Source organism: Pan troglodytes, chromosome 23 (assembly GCF_028858775.2).
Source record: "Pan troglodytes isolate AG18354 chromosome 23, NHGRI_mPanTro3-v2.0_pri, whole genome shotgun sequence".
In the NCBI taxonomy this organism is placed as follows: Eukaryota; Metazoa; Chordata; class Mammalia; order Primates; family Hominidae; genus Pan; species Pan troglodytes.
Genome location: NC_086016.1, coordinates 40,366,199 through 40,380,310, shown reverse-complemented (window position 1 = coordinate 40,380,310; position 14,112 = coordinate 40,366,199). Strand labels below are relative to the sequence as shown.

Sequence of the window (14,112 nt, the reverse complement as noted above, 5' to 3'; positions counted from 1 at the left end):
ATGTAACTAGAAACACAATATACCAAAACAGGGGACACAGCAAAAGCAGTTATTAAGAAGTGCGTTTTTAGCTTCATCCATGTCCCTGCAAAGGACATGAACTCATCATTTTTTCAGCAGACTATCGCAAGGACAAAACACCAAACATCACATGTTCTCACTCATAGGTGGGAATTGAACAATGAGAACACTCGGACACAGGAAGGGGGACATCACACACTGGGGCCTGTTGTTGGGTAGGGGGAGGGGGGAGGGATAGCATTAGGAGATATACCTAATGTAAATGACGAGTTAATGGGCGCAGCACACCAACATGGCACATGTATACATATGTAACAAACCTGCACATTGTGCACATGTACCCTAGAACTTAAAGTATAAAAAAAAAAAAGAAGTATGTTTTTAGCAATAAATGCCTGGATCAAAAAAACTAGAAAACTTTCAAATAAACCACTGAACAATTCTACCTCAAGAAACTAGAATAGTAAGAACCAACCAACCCCCAAATTATTAAAAGGAAATAAATAATGAAGACCAAACAGAAATAAACAAATTTGAGGCAAAAATTACAAAAGGTTAACAACAAAAAGCAGGTTTAAAAAATATCAACAAACCATTAGCTAGACTAATTAAGAAAAAGGGAAGACCCAAATAAGTAAAATCAGAAACAAGGAAAAGAGACCTCATAACAGATATGACAGAAATAAAAATAATTATTAGAGACTATTATGAGCAACTCTACAATAAATTTGAAAACCTAGAGGAGGTGGACAAAATCCTTGACCCATACGACCTACCAAGACTAAACCAAGAAGACATAGAAAACCGGAACAGACCAAAAACAAGTAACGAGATTGAATCAGTAATAAAAAGGCTTTCAACAAAGTCCAGGACCTGATGGCTTCACCACTTAATCCTCACTTGTGAGAGGAAGAGTCATTTGCTACAGCAAACTTCATTGTTGTCCTATTTTAAGAAATTGCCTCAGCCACTCCAACCATTGGCAACCACCACTCTGATCAGTCAGCAGCCATGAACACGGAGGCAACGCCCTCCACCAGCAAAAAGACTATGACTTGCTAAAGGCTCAGGTGATCATTAGCATTTTTTAACCAATAAAGTAGTTTTTAATTAAGATATGTACATAAGTTTTTTGAACATAATGCCATTGCAAACTTAACAGGCTACAGTGTAGGGTAAACATAACTTTTATATGCACAGGGAACCCAAAACATTTGTGTGAGTTGCTTAATGCAGTTTTTGCTTTATTGCAGTGGTCTGGAATGAAACCCACAATGTCTTTGAGATATGTCTATACACATATTATTTATATATTATATATCTGTATACATATTCTTTTATATATCTTTATATACATATATATAGAAAGAGACAGAGAAAAGAAGATAAAAATATGCAAAATTCAGTGTTGGAAGTATCCATGAGGAAAGAGTTTCTGGTTAATGATTGTAATTTTCTTTCTTAAATATTAGGTCTTCCAGTGAGCTAAGTCATGTTTACTATATCCTTTAGATTCATGGGATTCTTGTTATTCGAATATATTTTTCATCACTATTTTGTGTAGCAAATATCTAATGATATATTTTGCATTTGTTTTTTTTTGGTGGCTAAAGAATGTTAGAACGACTTTCCAAGTTTGAAGTTGGAGATGCTGAAAATGTTGCTTCATATGAGTAAGTCAGTTTGAAATTTGAAAGGAGGGAGCCATTGATGGATCTCTTACCTTTAGTGAGACAGGGCTTCCGCTGAGGCAAGAAGGAAAAAGGGAAACTGTGGAAAGATATCAAAATGTATGGGTGGGAGGGTGCACCGTATTTACTCCAGTTGAATTCTTGTCAAGTATTATTTTGAAAAAAAAATTCCATCCATTCAGAAATAAATGTTCTTCTAGCTTGAAAATGTAAAAAGTATTCTTAGAGGAAATTAATTCCATTAAAAGTTATTTTAAAAAACAGGAATGCAGAATGCTACTTAACTCATCAATAGTGAACGTTTCTCATTTTTACTGGATATGGTGTGATTCCCAATTTTGTAGATTTTGCCTATGAGCAAATAGTACTGATAGCAAAAGCAAATGTATTTTGCTGACTAAAGACCTCTTTATGCTCATTGGGATTTTATTCTTATTTGTTTCTAATCTTACTAGAGTACTTCCTGTTGCACTGACCTGAAGGCATTTTACCATGTACTCACTGTAATGAAACAATACATTCTTAAACTGGCTTGTGTCTGAACTGCAGACATATTCAGGAGATTTTTCTTCTGCTTCTTTCTTGCCCAGTTGTATAACCATTCACCAGCTTGTGTCGATGCTGGAGAGGAAGTACTGCCATAGAGGAAGTTAACTCACCATGGTTGTAAGCTGTTGGTGTCTAAACAAACATTGGAAACAAAGAGGGCAAATACAAGTAGTTCTTCAAATTACCCTGAATTTGCCACTGAATTAAACTGTGTGTCTGCAGATTAGCTATACGTTTTCTGTAATGGAGCTGCCCAGGGCTGAAACAAAATTAGACAGATTAAGCGAGGCAAGCATTTCCTTCTTTCCCGACTCCAAACAAAATAAAGCAGGTTTTCATTTTATTTTATTTTTAAATTACAAAGTCTCATTACATAGATACAGGAGGAATTTGCAGTAGTCCCTGTGAGAAATGCTGGTGTTTCATACCAGGGGGATGATACTGGATTTATAGTAAAAGCTGGAATCAGTGCTTGGCTTTGGCATCATATATTCATTCACCTGATACTCAGCAAGTCACTAACCCTCTTTAACTTTCAGATTATTCAAATGTAAACTGGCTATAATGCAATCTATGTACTGGATATTGTATTGTAAAAAATTAGTAATAAAATGAAAATAACATGCAAAAATACTTTGAAAACTGTAGATCTGTAAATAGGTTTTATTCTAAAAACTGAAAATAATGTAAGAGTTCATTAAAGGAAAATTAGAAAATACAATCAACAAATCTACCCACATATAGTCATTCTTAAACTTTGATGCATGCACTTCTAAGTTCTTCAAGCATATACTTTTTTTGTTTACAGATAGGAGACCGTACTTATTCTTTTGTAAATAACCTTATTACTTAATGACATCATGGTTTTTTTTTTGTTAATATATATTCATGTGCACTTACAACATTATTTTTAACAGTTGTGTGATATTTCATGGTGTAGATGTGCTATAATTCATTTAATAGTCAGATATTACTGAACAATTTTTTTACAAGTTTTTAACTGTTACAAAAATGAATATATTTGAGGCTAAATCTCTGTATATTGTTGGTTATTTGCTTGTTATAAATTCTCAGAAGTGGAAATTCTGTGTCAAAGGGAATGATTGTGACGCTATTGATACTGATATGTGCTTTAACATCAAGATGCAAAGTGTACATTTCTCCCCTCCCACACTTAACAGTAGCCATCATTGATTTCTCTGATATTAGTAAATATATTTGTTCTAATGCACGTTCTTTGACACAGCTTCATTTATCCTTTTCTGGCTTTGGACTGAAAAGTTAAATCTATTGATCCTTTTTCTATTTTATGTAATATAAGCAATTTCTCCCAGGTTGTCTTGCTTTTCACTATATAAAAGCATTTAATCCTCATGTAACCAAATGTATCTGTACTTTTCTTTGTGATTTTGCCTTTAATGTTATTCTCAGAAAGTCCTTCTTACCCCAAGATTTTAAACATATTCACCAAAATTTCTGTTTTGAATTTATTTTCTTCATTTAAATAAAATATCTGCCCTGAATTTACTTTGTCTTAAGGTATAAAGTGTAGAAATTTACTTTTCTCCTAAGTGACTCATAATTTTTTCAGCATGAACATGTCATCCCCCTGTATTGTCCTTACCCTGTTTTAGTGATCTAGAGTGAGCAGGAAGACCAGAGTCACTACAGTGTTTTTCGTGCTTTGCATCGTGGCCACCTCCCTACCCCCAGAGTCTGCACAAGAGAAAAATGTGTCCAGTGGGAGAGATAGCACCTGCCTTCAATACAAATCCCATTTCATTAAACATGGTCTTGTTAGTGTCATGTAGCTTCCACCTTCTATTGATAAAAAATGAGTCATGTTCATAGTTAATATTTTTGCTTTTAATTCAACTTTGATATTAATATTGGAACTTTTAGTGTTTTAAGGTTTAGTATCTCATATCTTTTTCTCTCTCTCTTTTTTTTTTTTTGAGCCGGAGTCTTGCTCTCTCACCAGGCTGGAATGCAGTGGCGCCACTCAGCTCGCTGCAACCTCCGCTTCCCAGGTTCAAGCGATTCTCCTGCCTCAGCCTCGTGAGTAGCTGGGACTACAGGCACGCACCACCACGCCCAGCTAATTTTTTGTATTTTTAGTAGAGATGGAGTTTCACCATGTTGGCCAGGATGGTCTCGATCTCTTGACCTCATGATCCACCCACCTTGGCCACCCAAAGTGCTGGGATTACAGGCGTGAGCCACCGCGCCTGGCCTCTATCTTTTTATTTTTGAATTGTCATTTAAATTTAGTTTTTGTCTCTCGTTTATAGCATGTAATGCCTTTAATTTCAAAGTTATCTGAGAGTATTTCTCAATATGCAATATGAGAGTAATATGTTTGTATTTATGATTTCTGGTATGTTTGGTTTTATTTATCATCTTTTTCTTTATTAAAAACACTTTGATATTTTCTTTGTAAATTTGTCTATATTTTGCTATTAATTGATTTGTTTTTATCCCTTGCATTTTTTGTTGATATGCAAGTCAGAAGCCCATATCTAGTCTATCAATGTTTATATTTAAATGTTTAGAAAACATAATTATACCATTTTATCCATCAATATCGAGAATAAAACTGGACTTGTATCTGTGAAAGATAAGAAATGCAACCTGCCTTTACTTCTATCTTCTTCCACACCTTGAATCCTAGTGTAAGAATGCCTAAAAATTCAAATCAATACTATTATTCATGATTTTATATTATTTATCTTTACTTTTAGAATCATCTATTTACATTTTCACCTGCTACTTTTTTTATTATTATACTGTAAGTTCTAGGGTACATGTGCACAATGTGCAGGTTTGTTACATATTCGTGCATGTGCCATGTTGGTGTGCTGTACCCATTAATTCGTCATTTACATTAGGCGTATCTCCTAATGCTATCCCTCCCCCATCCCCCCACCCCATGACAGGCCCTGGTGTGTGATGTTCCCCTTCCTGTGTCCAAGGGTTCTCATTGTTCAATTCCCACCTATGAGTGAGAACATGCAGTGTTTGGTTTTCTGACCTTGCGATAGTTTGCTGAGAATGATGGTTTCCAGCTTCATCCATATCCCTACAAAGGACATGAACTCATCCTTTTTTATGGCTGCTTAGTATTCCATGGTGTATATGTGCCACATTTTCTTAATCCAATCTATCATTGTTGGACATTTGGGTTGGTTCCAAGTCTTTGCTATTGTGAATAGTGCTGCAGTAAACATACGTGTGCATGTGTCTTTATAGCAGCATGATTTATAATCCTTTGGGTATATACCCAGTAATGGGATGGCTGGGTCAAATGGTATTTCTAGTTTTAGATCCTTGAGGAATCGCCACACTGTCTTCCACAATGGTTGAACTAGTTTACAGTCCCACCAACAGTGTAAAAGTGTTCCTGTTTCTCCACATCCTCTCCAGCACCTGTTGTTTCTTGACTTTTTAATGATCGCCATTCTAACTGGTGTGAGATGGTATGTCATTGTGGTTTTGATTTGCATTTCTCTGATGGCCAGTGATGATGAGCATTTTTTCATGTGTCTTTTGGCTGCATAAATGTCTTCTTTTGAGAAGTGTCTGTTCATATCCTTTGCCCACTTTTTGATGGGGTTGTTTGTTTTTTTCTTGTAAATTTGTTTGAGATCTTTGTAGATTCTGGATATTAGCCCTTTGTCAGATGAGTAGATTGCAAAAGTTTTCTCCCATTCTGTAGGTTGCCTGTTCACTCTGATGGTAGTTTCTTTTGCTGTGCAGAAGCTCTTTAGTTTAATTAGATCCTGTTTGTCAATTTTGGCTTTTGTTGCCATTGCTTTTGTTCACCTGCTACATTTTTATGCTACATTAACAATTATTATTTAGACTTACCTAATTTTGAGTTTATATTATTTATCATCTTTTCTCTGTAAGTCATCTTCCTTATTTCTGTGTTCTTCATTTTGATTCATTGCTCAGCTGACTCAAGCACTTTGAGTAATTGTTTTTAGGAAAGGTACATGGAGGCTATGCTTCGTGTTGCTTCATGTTGGAGTGTCTGTCTGTTGTTCCCGAGTGGGAACAGTACTTTTCCTGGGTATGGATTTACTGAGTCATAGTTATTTCCCTGCAAACTCTGCACATAACTGCTTGAAGCTGCATTTACATAGTACACCTTTTTTAACCAAAAAAGTCTCAATTGTGTATTTACTTGGTATAGTTTCAGGGGACACTCAAACAGATTAAGGGGCTAAAGCCACCCAAGCCACTTCTTCATGCCTTCGTAATCTGTCAGACTTGGTTGTGTATGGTGACATTGTCAAGTGAGTTCAGATTTATGACATTTCCTTGATACCCAGAGATCCAGTAGACTGTGTGGGATCAGAGGTTCTTGTAGTAAGGGAATGGCAACTTGAGGAGAGAATTCACCTCTTTTGGCCAATTGATCCTCCATCTACATCAGCCTTAACTCTCCAAGCCTGGGTGGAGGTGGTGGGTCCAGGTGGAGAGGGGAAGATTAGAAGGATTGGGGATTTCCTTTATCTCAGGTTAACCTAACATCATTCATCAAAGACCAATTTTGTTTTTTTTAACTTTTAGGTTTGGAGGTACACGTGAGGTTTGTTACATAGGTAAACTTGTGTCAGGGAGGTTTTTTGTTTTTTGTTTTTTTACATATTATTTCATCATCCAGGTGTTAAGCTCAGTACCCAAATAGTTATCTTTTCTGCTCCCCTCTCTCCTCCTGCCCTCCCCACTTAAGTAGACCCCAGTGTCTGTTTCCTTCTTTGTGTTCATCAGTCCTTATGATTTAGCTACCACTGATAGGTGAGAACATTCAGTATTTGGTTTTCTGTTTCTGCACTAGTTTGCTAAGGATAAGAGCCTCCAGCTCCATCGATGTTCCCACAAAATACATGATCTCATTCTTTTTTTATGGCTGCATAGTATTCCATGGTATATATGTACCACATTTTCTTTATCCAATCTGTCATTGATGGGTACCTAGGTTGATTCCATGTCTTTGCTATTGTAAATAGTGCTGCAGTGAACATTCATATGCATGTATCTTTATGGTAGAATGATTTATATTCCTCTGGGTATCTACTCAGTAATGGGATTGCTCAGTCAAATAGTTCTGCTTTTAGCTCTTCAAGGTATTGCCATACTGCTTTTTACAGTGGTTGAACTAATTTACACTCCCACCAACAATGTGTAAGTGTTCCCTTTTCTCTGCAACCTTGCCCGCATCTGTTATTTTTTGACTTTTTAGTAATAGCCATTCTGACTGGTGTGAAATGGTATCTCATTGTGGTTTTGATTCGCATTTCTCTAATCTGTGATATTGAGCTTTTCTTCATATGCTTGTTGGCCACATGCATGTCTTCTTTTGAGAAATGTCTGCTCATGTCAAAGGCCAATTGCCAGTGCCCCAGTTCTGCTCAGTATCTGCCCTCTTTGTTCTTCAGTCTTAGGCACAGGCTGTGAGCATTGTCTTAGGATTCATGGCTCTTGGGGTGGAATTTGAGTCCTGCGTTGGAGGCTTCAGTATGACAGAAACTTCCTGAAGACTTCTCCTACTGAAGCCTCCTGTGTTGGAGGCTTCTCCTCCTGAAGAGCCTTCAACACAGGAGGCTTCAGTAGGACAAAAAAAATTGTTCCTCATGAGCTACCTTGTCTCCAGCCATAAGGTAAAATGAGGCATTATTGGAGGCTCCATCAAACAGGTTCTCCTTCCTTTGATTAATGGAAGGAGCCCAGTCTTACGCGTGTTTCTCCTTTGAAGTATATCTTACTAAAATGTCTTACCTCTGAAGTTCATTTGCAACCTCATATGCCACTCTTGCTAATGTGTATCTGTTCACTAGGTGTCTAGTTTGAGGAGATGACAAGAGCATCATTTACTCCCTATGCTCCTTCCTGAAACACCTTATTTTATTGCAGTGGAAACTGAGATCTGGCCAAAGTTTGATGATTTGCCCAGGCTGGCATTAAAATACAGTTCTCTTCTACCACCCTTTTCTGTCTTCATGCTATACTCCTTGAGATGATGACCACAAGTTTAAGTTTAGTATTGCCATAAAGTTGGGGTTGGGGCTTTGCATGCAATGGAAATGTTACTAAACATCCAAAGTTTACTGTCTTCTGGATAGCATAGTAAACAAGTAAAATACTCATGGAGCAGGAAGAATAAAATTTTAGCTATTAGTAAAAAGCATTTTGTTATACAGCTTCTGAATGATTTTCTTTTAAAATTATATTTATAAGGACCTTTGTTTTTTGGTTAAATTTACAATATATGTTAGAAGAAATCTGATTAATTTTATTTTTACTTCTTTTTGCAGCAGCAAGATTAAGAAAATTGTGCATCAATTGTATCATCCTTTGCATTTGGGTATGTGAGACATAGAAAACACCATGTATTAAATATATCTGAGACTTGGCTGGGCACGGTTGCTCACGCCTGTAATCCCAGCACTCTGGGAGGCCGAGGCGGGCGGATCACATGAAGTCAGGAGTTCAAGACCAGCCTGGCTAACATGGTGAAACCCCATCTCTACTAAAAATACAAAAATTAGCCAAGCATAATGGTGGGTGCCTGTAATCCCAGCTACTCAGGAGGCTGAGGCAGAAGAATCGCTTGAACCGAGGAGGCATAGGTTGCAGTGAGCTGAAATTGCACCATTGCACCTCAGCCTTGGTGACACAGCAAGACTCCATGTAAAAAAAAAAAAAAAAGAAAAAAAAATATGAGTCTCATATGTATCTATACATACATATATATATATATGAGACTTAATACTTCAATGAGAAACACTGAAATAAAATAACAAAAAAGCATTTCCACTGTCCATCAGTTGCTAAGTAGCCATGTGCCCCATCTAATGGAATCTAATTTATCATGGAATTTTGGTTTAAGCTGGACATTAAGAATTGCAAATAAGTGGCTTTTGCCTAAGATTAATAGTAACATATTAATATTGTTTTTCTTCCATCTGCAAAAGTAACATTAATGAAAATCAAATGTTAAAATTCTATAATTATTAGTAAAGTGTTTTATTAGTACCTTATACATCTGGAATTACTCTTTAATTCTGGAAACAATTTATTTAGACTCTACATAAGAGTAAGATTTCATACTATGATATAGATTTATGCAATATAATTGTTTCCTTTTGAATTAATAATATTTGAATTTGAGCTGCAAGTTTTTAAAAAAGTACTTCAAAGACGAATTCACCTTCATAGACTAGGAAATAGTCTAATCAATTTATGGAGAATGTATTTGGAATATGTAACAGCAAGTGGCAGGAGGTACTTTAGAGTTCAAGACTCATGTGCCCATCACTCTGCTAGAAGCACCCATAAATATGGAATCATGGACTTGTTGAAAATGTCACTGATGAAAAATCTTGGTCTTTTAAGAGCTTATGTTACTCATGCTTTCATTTGGTTTTTATTAATAAATTCTTTAGAATTATCCAGATTAATGAGGGTTTATTTTTTATGAGAAGTTGGTATAAACTTCTTATGAAATTCTCAAATTTTAAGAAGAGTTTGTAAACAGACACAGGTGATTTTAATTCAGTTTTACTTTTCTCTCTTGAGGTGTTGGTCTGATGTGTCTACTATAAAAGGCCATGATAATATCTTGTGAAGTGGTTTGGTGAGAATTTTGTTTATTAAGAACTGCTTCTATTGGGTGAAAACAGTGATTTTTCTGAGATCCTAAGGCATTACAGTTTTTCCTGCCACTGGGCAGCTTAATACTAAATAATAACATTTTGGTACCTGATCAGTGGCTTAAATATAGTGTAGCTATAGGGACAAATGCCCCTTTATCTTTGCATTTATTTATTTATTTATTTACTTATTTTAGACTATTTGGAGTTTTCCTGGTCTTACTGGATGTCACTCTCGTCCTTGCCGACCTAATTTTCACTGACAGCAAACTTTATATTCCTTTTGAGTATCGTTCTATTTCTCTAGCTATTGCCTTATTTTTTCTCATGGATGTTCTTCTTCGAGTATTTGTAGAAGGGTAAGTTTGATTATTTTTATAATGCATTAAGCTATTTTGTACTTTTATAAGAACCACTTTGGGAGGCTGAGGTGGGAGGATCCCAAGGTCAGGAGTTCGAGACAATCCTGGCCAACATGGTGAAACCCCGTCTCTACTAAAAATACAAAAATTAGCTGGGTGTGGTGGTGGTTGCCTGTAATCCCAGCTGCTTGGGAGGCTGAGGCAGGAGAATCATTTGAACCTGGGAGGCAGAAGTTGCATTGAGCCGAGATCATGCCATTGCACTCTAGCCTGGGTGACAGGGTGAGACTCCGTCTCAAAAAAAAAAAAAAAAAAAAGCATTTAAAAATAATTAACAGGAGCATTCACTACAAACTGACTTAAGAGCCTTTGGGCCTTATGAGAACATTGGTGGTGGTCTGGCAGTACCCCCCCATGGCCTGTGTTTGAGGTGGCCATGGATTGATGCTCCTCTGTCTTTGGACAGGGGTGGAAATAGTGGGAGGGACTGCATCTTGTGGTTTGAGTGACAGCTCAGCCATAGCACAATAAAACACTAGGTAGACTTTTACAGTTTTTGATCTAGGCCCTGATTCCCAGACAGCACCTTTGGATCCACCTGGAGGCTAGGAGAACTTGCCATCCTGAAGGGAAGGACACAGGCCTGGCTGTTTTTACCATGTGATGACTGTAGAGCCCCAGGGCCTTCAGCAAACTCCTGCAATAGCTAAGGAGTGGTTACAGCAGGTCTTGGGCAAGACCCCGTGCTGTGCTGGCCTCAGGTCTGACCCAATGCAGTCACAGTAGTGGTGGCCACAGAGGTGCTTATGTCACTCAACCCCAAGCTTTAGGTGCCTCAGAACAGAGAGAGAGACTCTGTTTGTTTGGGAGAAAGTAAGGGAAGAAAACAAGAGTCTCTTTTTGGTAATGCAGAGAATTATCCTGGATCTTGTCCAAGACCATTAAGGCAGTACCACTGTGAGTCTGCAAGAACCAGAGTTTAGGAGGCTTGGGGTGCCCCCTAAAGCAGATAGAGATTAGATCACAGTATCCAAGTTCTTTCAAATATCTGGAAAGCCTTCCCAAGAAAGATGGGTACAAACAAGCCCTGACAGTGAAAACTACAATAAATACAGTGAAAACTACAATCAATACCTAACTCTTCAATGCCCAGACACCAAAGAACATCTGCTAGCATCAACACTATCCAGGAAAACATGACTTCACCAAATGAACTAAATAAGACACCAGGAGCCAATCCTGTAGAAACAGAGACATGTGACCTTTCAGACAAAGAAATCAAAATAGCTGTGTTGAGGAAACTCAAATTCAAGATAACACAGGGAAGGAATTCATAATTCTATTAGATAAGTTTAACAAAGAGATTGAAATAATTTAAAAGAATCAAGCAGAAATTCTGGAGCCAAAAAATGTAATTGGCATGCCAAAGAATGCATTAGAGTCTTTTAATAGCAGAATTGATAAACCAGAAGAAAGAATTAATGAGCTTGAAGACAGGCTATTTCAAAATACATAGAGGAGACAAAGGAAAGAATAAAAAACAATGACGCATGCCTACAGGATCTAGAAAATAGCCTCAAAAGGACAAATCTAAGTGGTATTGGCCTTAAAGAGGAGGTGGGGAGTGTAGAAAGTTTATTCAAAGGGATAGTAACAGAACATCCCAAACCTACAGAAAGATATCAATATCCAAGTACAAGAAAGTTATAAAACACCGAGCAGATGTAACTCAAAGAAGACTACCTCAAGGAATTTAATAATCACAGTCCCAAAGATCAAGGATAAAGAAAGGATCTTAAAAGCAGCAAGAGAAAAGAAACCAATAATATACAATGGAGCTACAATATATCTGGCAGCAAACTCTTGAGTAGAAACGTTTCAGGCCAGGAGAGAGTGGCATGACATATTGAAAGTGCTGAAGGAAAAAAACATTTACCCTAGAACAGTGTATCCAGTGAAAATACCCTTCAAAGTGAAGGGGAAATAAAGACTTTTCCACACAAAAGCTGAGGGATTTTGTCAACACTAGACCTGTCCTAGAAGAAATGCTAAAGGGAGTATTTCAATCAGAAAGATAAGGACATTAATGAGCAATAAGTAACAACCTGAAGGTATAAAACTCACTGGTAATAGTAGGTATACAGAAAAGTGCAGAATGTTATAACACTGTAACTATGATGTATAAACTACTCTTATTCTAAGTAGAGAGACTAAAGTATGAGCCAATCAAAAATATTAACTACAACTTTTCAAGACATAGATGGTATAATAAGATATAAATAGAAATGACAAAAAGTTAAAAAATAGGGAGACAAAGTTAAGTTGTAGAGTTTTTATTAGTTTTCTTTTTACTTGTTTATGAAAACTTATTATAAGATTAAAATAATGGATTATAAGATAGTATTTACAAGCCTCATGGTGACCTCAAACCAAAAAACATAACAATGGATACACGAAAAATAAAAAACAAGAAACTAAATCATATCACCAGAGAAAATTACCTTCACTAATGAAAGACAGGAAGGAAAGAAGGAAGAGAAGACTGCAAAACAACCAGAAAACAAATAACAAAATGGCAGGAGTCAGTCCTTACTTATCAATAATAACATTGAGTGTCAGTAGACTAAACTTTTCAATCAAAAGATAGAGTGGATGAATGGATGAAAGAACAAGACCCATCCAGGTGTGGTGGCTCACGCCTGTAATCCCAGCAGTTTGGGAGGCCAAGGCAGGCAGATCATGAGGTCAAGAGCTAGAGACCATCCTGGCAAACATGGTGAAACCCTGTCTCTACTAAAAATACAAAAATTAGCAGGGTGTGGTGGTGCGCACCTGTAGTCCCAGCTACTCAGGAGGCTGAGGCAGGAGAATCACTTGAACCCGGGAGGCAGAGGTTGCAGTGAGCCGAGATGGTGCCACTGCACTCCAGTCTGGTGACAGAGCAAGACTCCAGCTCAAAAATAAATAAATAAATAAAATAAAAAGACCCATTGCTCTGTTGCCTACAGGAAACACTCTTCTCCCATAAAGACACATGTAGGCTGGAAGTGGTGGCTCATTCCTATAATCCCAGCACTTTGGGAGGCAGAGGCGGGTGGTTTACTGGAGGTCAGGAGTTCAAGACCAGCCTGGCCAATATGGTGAAACCGCGTCTCTACTAAAAATACAAAAAATTCGTCGGTCATGGTGGCGGTCGCCTGTGATCCCAGCTATCACCACTGAAACTCCTTTCAGTTTTCAGAAACAAACTTTAGGTGGCCAGAAGCATTATCCGCTAAGCGCAGCACTTTAAGTCCCTGACTTAGAGCCACAAGTGTTCTGTTTACCTATTGTTACTTCTCTTTTCACTCTGGCAAACAGATTAATTCACACAAAATTTTATTTGAATGGCTTTTCAATTTATCATAACAATGGTTACTAAAAAGTGAGAGAATATGTACTAAGGGTTGAGTACAAGTTAGTGCTAGTAGAAAATAAGAGCCTTAATAGAGAAAAAACTAGTTCTAATCAAAGACTGGATTTAGTCAATGATGTTTATATTTTTAGCTTACATTTATAGCTTCAGAAACATTTTGTTATTGATATTCCTATCATAATTATTGTTTCAAAAATTCTCTAGTCCCTAACCTTCCTTTTTTCATTAAACAATTGTTTTAAAATTAAACTGTTATCTTGAAGGTTTTTTTTTCTTTTGAGACTGAGTTTTGCTCCTGTAGCCCAGGCTGGAGTGTAATGGCACAGTCTCGGCTCACTGCAACCTCCACCTACCGGGTTCAAGTGATTCTCCTGCCTCAGCCTCCCAAGCAACTGGGATTACAGGCATGAACCACC

At 37.1% G+C, this 14,112-nt stretch overlaps 1 non-coding gene across 1 annotated transcript in view; it reads left to right on the top strand.

Moving 5' to 3' along the window:
• LOC104003774 (uncharacterized) overlaps positions 1-9,727 on the top strand; it is a 33,986-nt gene extending 24,259 nt beyond the window's left edge. Inside the window, exons 3-5 of the transcript XR_010155966.1 lie at positions 1,635-1,694; positions 2,303-4,319; positions 8,582-9,727. This is a non-coding gene — a transcript (uncharacterized LOC104003774). The remainder of the gene's footprint in view (positions 1-1,634; positions 1,695-2,302; positions 4,320-8,581) is intronic.
• The last annotated feature ends 4,385 nt before the right edge of the window (positions 9,728-14,112 follow it).